The following is a 6,155-nucleotide window of genomic DNA, read 5'->3' as shown; positions in this document are numbered from 1 at the left end:
TGAAATCACAGATCGGGCTCAGCAAATGCTGAAGAAATGTCACAGAGTAGTAAATCGCTGCAGACCTCCCAACTTCATGTATGCTTCAGATTAGCTCAAGAACAGTGCGTAGAGAGCTTCATGGAATGGTTTGGACAACCAGATGCGTCGAGCAACGTCTCAGATGGTGCTAGAAAGCACGCTGCCACCGGAGTTTAGAGAAGGAGAGATGTGTTCTCAGGAGACAGAAATCATGCTTTTCCATCTGGCAAGTCAATGGATGAGTTTGGTGGTTATCAGGAGAACAGTACTTGTCTGACTACAGTTTGGGGATGGCCTCTTCCTGTTCCAACATCAATGCGCACCAATGCACAAATTAAGCTCCATAAAGATTTGGATGAGTAAATTTGGTGTGGGATGAATTAGAGTGTAGCCCTTCTTGTCCAACATCAGTGTCCAACCTCACAAATTTGGTTCTGGAAGAATGGTTAAAAAACTCTATAAACACACTCCTAAACCTTGTGGAAAGCCTTCCCACAATAGTTGAAACTGTTATAGCAGCAAAGGGTGGGCTAACATTGTATTAAACCCTATGGATTAATAATGGGATGTCACTCATGTTCATATGCAAGTGATGGCAGACGAGTGAATAATTTTAGTAATATAGAGGATCTGTACTTTCAAATATTTACATGAACTCACAAATGGATGTATTTGGGGCAACTTGGGGTTTAGTATCTTGCTCAAAAATACTTTGGCATGCAGAGTGAAGGAGTCGGGGGTCAGTCCACCAACCTTCCCACTGGTAGATGACCCACTTAACCACCTGAGCCACAGCTCAGTGTTCTGTGGGATCATTTAATCATAATACAAATGACAGCGTTTATGCACATGTAGTGTTTTTAGGGCAACTTTGGGGAAATGAAAGTTTCAAAGAGATAAATGACAGCTAACAGCTTAGGTAGCTGATAAGAAAATCATAGATGTTTCTCATGTCATGACTGCATCTTAGGCAGAGAAAATAATGCTTAATCCCAGGTTCAAAAACCGACATTCATAAATGTAACTTGATACCGAAGATAAAAAAAATCAGGCTAAGTGTCACAGTTTGAAAAGAGCTTGAAGTTGTCTGTAATTCTGTGGTAGCTCTGTAGCATTTTGTTTGAGTATCAATATAGCAAAATCTCATGAAACAGACTCGGAAGTGGTGTTTTCATCAACGTGTACGGCATGACCTTCAGAAAGGTCAGAGTAGACTTCAGGCTCAGCGTAAACCTCCGTTGTCAAAGTCAAGACTTCTCTACAATATTGTTATCCCACCTACAGAGTGATGCCTGGATGTAATGGGAGCTAGAGGTGCAACTATGACTCAAAAGAAAACAAATCAAGAATTTAAAAAAATTAATAGGGCAGTGTCCTTTAACCATTTTATTTAGCAGAAATAGTTTTTCTTGTTATCCTTGTAATCTTTCTGCAACACTTTAGGCTTATCTTGTGATTCTCCAGGGGTCCTGATTATTGATTTCTTCCCTGCAGAAGCTGCATGCATCCAGTCTCACATTTTCAGCTCATCTTTGTAAACACAAAGACAATATGGAGACAGCTAAATCTTTTCCTTCCCCTCCCCTTTTGGAAAGGAAACAACAAAACTGTCCATTGCAGATAACCTGAGAAGGATAAATAGCCCTGTCATGGTTTGTTTGTTCTTTTGCTAAACGTGTGTTTATAGCCCATTTGCGCTCTTTTGCCATCTATACTGTGTACAACTCAACCAAACCCAAGGTTTACTTACTTTTAAAAAAAATTTTTCTATTCAGTTTATAAAATATGAGAGTTGTTTTAAATCAATTGCATGCTCAAAAAAATATTTTGTCTCACTCCCATTTCTCCTCGTTGCATGTTGAAGCACTACTTTGAACCTTGTTAGGCTCCAACCATGCAAAGTAAGATTTTTTCCCATTTTTCAAGTGGCCTTAAACTTTTGATCGGGACTGTATATAGATTCTCTTTGTGCCTGTGGGTCAGCTTCAAGTAGTTTGTGTTCAGCCGACAGTCCAAAGACTGTTGTATTAGCTGGTGATTCTAACTTGGATGGAAGTGTGCATGTGTGCATATAAAGAGCTGTCTCCCTGTGTTAGACACATGAAAGCTGGGATAGACTCCAATTTCGCCATTGACTCCAAGCTGGATAAGATGTTAAGAAAATACATGGGTCCCTGCACTAAGCCAGCTAAAAAGGTCACAACTCAAAACAGTTATTTTATCCATACCCTGTTCTGATGGTGGATGTTTGTGTCATGAAGTCAGTGCGTGCTCTTATATCCATCGTCTTCTACAAAAAGAGCAGTTTTTAACCCACGTAATCCCATGTAAGCAGTTTACAGAGTGGATATGGACATTACTTTTATTTTTATTGCACAAAAGGATGAGAGGGAGAATGTAAAATGGAGACTGCTTCAAGAGAGAAACATTTGTATTATACTGTTTGCACAACTTTGCCTCCTCGCGAGCATAGCGTGCTAATGCTAAGCTACCCAAGAACCCAGAGAGATGCTAAAGCAGCATAAATGCTAAACCCCAGTCCAGCACCGTGATGAAGTGAGCAGTCATTTGTGGTGTCGCCGCTGAACTTCAACAGGTAACAAACTCCGTTTCTATCTGTTCATATTGAGTCTCTTTGTGATGGTTTTCAACTTGGATGTATGCTGTTGGCTTTGTGTTCATATCTAAATACTAAGAGAAAGATCACGTGTCCTCATTAGGGGCTGTAGCCTCTAGGTTTGTATTATCAGGTGGTAATTATGAGATGGTGTGTTTCATATCATTTTACGTATTTGTCTTTCTCCTGTTACTTTTAAGAAACGAGTTCTGTGTAATACTTGTAATTACGGAGCCTCGCAGGGGACATGGATGAAAAAAAATTAAGACGGACTTTTGCGAGATCCCGAGTTTGTTTTGCGAGATCTCGCAAAAGTCCGTCTTAATTTTTTTCTCCCATGTCCCCTGCGGTGCTCGGTATGTAATAACCTTTTACTTTTGGAGTTACTTTTTTTGAGTAATGACCACAACACTGATCACAGGCAAGATGGAAAATACCTCCAACATGCACAAACATTTGACCACACAGTATTTAACAATTTGCATGAACGCAATGATATGCTGCTTGGGGATGGTGGTGACTCTTAAAGTGAAGCCAACGGGAATTTATAAGGAATCCAATGGATAAGTGATATTGATAATGGAATTGGAATCACTAAATTCTTATCGGTTCCCATCCCTATGTTCCCACTGTAATGGCCCTGACTGTGCTTCCCTGGAGCCCGAAAGCCTTTGAAATGGCTTTGTAACCAAAGAGAATAAATGGATAGCGTCTAATAGAGTTAGTATTGCAGAAGTTTACATGTCTCCTAAAATTAGCCTGGGTGAAAAACCAGTGTATTTTGCATGCCTGAGCAACTCTGGGGCACTATTCACATTCTCATTCATTCATTTATCCATCAATCATGTATCCACTGCTCCTCTCTGTTTTGTTGCTGAGCTGTGTCATCTGCTTCACCTCAGAGATCCAATGTCCCTGTTTACTTTACCCGATGTCATTTGGATTATAGCCATTTTTTATTCTTTGCCTGAGATATTGATGCTCGCATTCTGCCATTCAGCAGTAGTTATTTACTGCCACTCATACTTTCTCTAAGCGACATGCCACAGTCAACATAAAGCTGCAGCTTTAGTTAGTGTTTCAACAGTTTTTCAGTGCTTTCACAATCAGTTCTGCAGTATATTCTCTGTCAGTCACACACATAAAGAAACGCCTTGAAACGATGCCTCACACATGTCACCTCAAAAAGCAAATTATCACAATTTTGATGTTTTGTTAGTCTTTTTTTTAATAGTTTGAACAAAAGATGACAAATGACAAAACAATTTAATAACAGAGAAAACATCTCATAAATCAGTATGTAGGGAGTGCAACTCAGATAAGTGTGCTCATTTGGGCTCCGCTGCTTCTCCAGACGCTGGCCAAACAGATCAGTTGTCAAGTGTTTGGGGAGCAACTGTTCTCTGACTTCTAATTTTGCACCCCAAAATCTGAGGCAATCACCCAATCAAACACAGCAGCACTGTTGTCACCATGATAAATAATAGGAACAGATGAATAATTATGCCAAGAGGAATCAATTCTAATTCAAAGTTTCTGACAGGCTAATGGATGGCGCTCCAGTTCTGTTGTGCTGGTGATGTGAAACGCTATTGGCCACCAATGATGGAAGAAGAAATCTCACTGCTGCTGCTGTTATAGTCTACGCTCTAACAGTGTTTGGAAATCGCATGATGTATGGAGGTGATGAGGGAAAGTATTGACTTTTTTACCTTGAACAATCATTGCTCTGACTGCACACCGCAAGGTCCAGTATTAATCATTCATTGCATTATGTTTTGAGTTAATGGTATTTCAGTGGTGAAAGAAGTGCTTAGATCCCTTACATAACACCATCTGTTACAGGTTTTCATTAAAGACAGGAAAATTCTCCTCCTTTATCTTATTTGTTCTATTCTATTATCAACACAGATGGTTTGTAAGCATCATTTTTGCTGTCGTAGCTGCTTAAACCCAGGTGAGTTCTATATACAGGTTGGTGGTTTAGTGGGTCAACTTCACCATCAATCCCCCTGATCGTGAATGATCAGAGGATGATTAACAGCAGGGGAAAGATGATGAAACAAGATTTTCCTTCATGAATGTTATTAGGATGTTCTTTTTCTCATGAAATATTGAGAAGCTTTACCTTTTCAAGTTTTCGACAATTATCTAAAAAAAAAAAAAAGATCTAAAAGTTTAGAGGAGAAATATCTCTTAGGTTGAACTCCAAATCAAACATTTATCTGTTTTCTATAGATGTGGTTCCTTTGTTGTTGCTGAGCCAGTTCTGTCTTGCTGCTTTTTGTGAACCAGCCAGCATTTTTGAAAAGTTTGATCTTCAAGCTGCATATGCAAATCTGATGTAAATTTCTTCCCATAGCCTCTAAAGTCAGTGATTCTCACTTCGGGACCAGTAATTTCGTGCTGCTCTGGCACCTGTATATTTGCTAGAAACAAGTGGGGATGATTCTAGTTGGATGAAAGGTAAAGGACCTTGGATAAGGTCACAAGCAGATACAGATATTGTATTTCTTCAGACCACTCAAACTTAAAATGACTGTGGTGTTAGAGAATACAGTTAAAGTGTTTGTGCCATCACCCAAACACTCAGTTTCACTGTTTTGACTCTGTATGATATACAAGAAGGGGGAGAATATCTAAACTGGTGATCTCAGGCCCATTGTTTTGGAATTTCAAGAAATTCTTTTGACTCACCAAATAAACTATTATTTTATGTGAGAGGAAAATCTGTTTAAAACCACATTAATCAGGCAAACACATTAGATTAGAGTCTGTTGCTTGTGTTTTTGTATCTGTGGCTGTTACTCATTTGCTATCTGGCTGCGAGGCTTGCACAGAGCTGTTATAGTTCTAAGTTTGTTTGGCAGCTAAATATGATAAGATCTTCTTTCTAATGTATCCCAGATGGAGGAAATAGTAATTTGCATCCGTTATCGGAGAGACAAGACGAGGCTGTGTCAAACTGTTTGAGAAAATTCAAATATTTTTCTCTGTCCTCGCCTTCCACCCGCCCTCCTGTGTTTCCCTTGGATTAAAGAGTCATCGGTCGACCTCAAAACATTCTTGGAGAGTCTTGAACGTCTAAAACCCTTAATTAAGTCGTGTTCTGAAACTTTCATAGCCAGTTTTCCGAACAGGAAATCCATATTCACATTTCATAAAGAAGAAGGTCATGAAGTACGACACCAAGAAACCAGTACATGGTTGTATTTGAGCATATATTTGTATCACTTCATCAGTTTTCTCTTGATTTATTCATCGATTCACTAAGCTTAGCTTTTCTGCAAAGCATGTGTGAATATCTAAAGTACACACTAAGCACCCGATGTATAACTGAACAACCTTGTAGTGTTGATAGAAAGTATAGAAATATTAAATTGTATTCTAATTTTTGCCTCATAACTTTTGCACTGCCCACTTCCTGCTGTGACAAAACAAATTTCCCACGTGTGGGACTAATAAAGGTTATCTTATCTTATCTTATCTTAAATAAATAATATTTAATAAAATATAC

The 6,155-nt window shown here is 38.9% G+C and overlaps 1 protein-coding gene across 1 annotated transcript in view; it reads left to right on the top strand.

Annotated features, from left to right (window-relative positions):
• The first annotated feature begins 2,504 nt into the window (after positions 1–2,504).
• LOC102198332 (alpha-1,3-mannosyl-glycoprotein 4-beta-N-acetylglucosaminyltransferase C-like) overlaps positions 2,505–6,155 on the top strand; it is a 95,276-nt gene continuing 91,625 nt past the window's right edge. The window contains exon 1 of the mRNA XM_005731530.1: positions 2,505–2,617. The gene's annotated coding sequence lies outside the window, so the exon portion shown is untranslated. The remainder of the gene's footprint in view (positions 2,618–6,155) is intronic.

Source organism: Pundamilia nyererei, unplaced genomic scaffold (genome assembly GCF_000239375.1).
Source record: "Pundamilia nyererei isolate P.nyererei 1_Seehausen unplaced genomic scaffold, PunNye1.0 scaffold00043, whole genome shotgun sequence".
Taxonomy (NCBI): Eukaryota; Metazoa; Chordata; class Actinopteri; order Cichliformes; family Cichlidae; genus Pundamilia; species Pundamilia nyererei.
The sequence above is the reverse complement of the archived record's forward strand: the minus strand, read 5'-3'. Positions and strand labels throughout refer to the sequence as shown.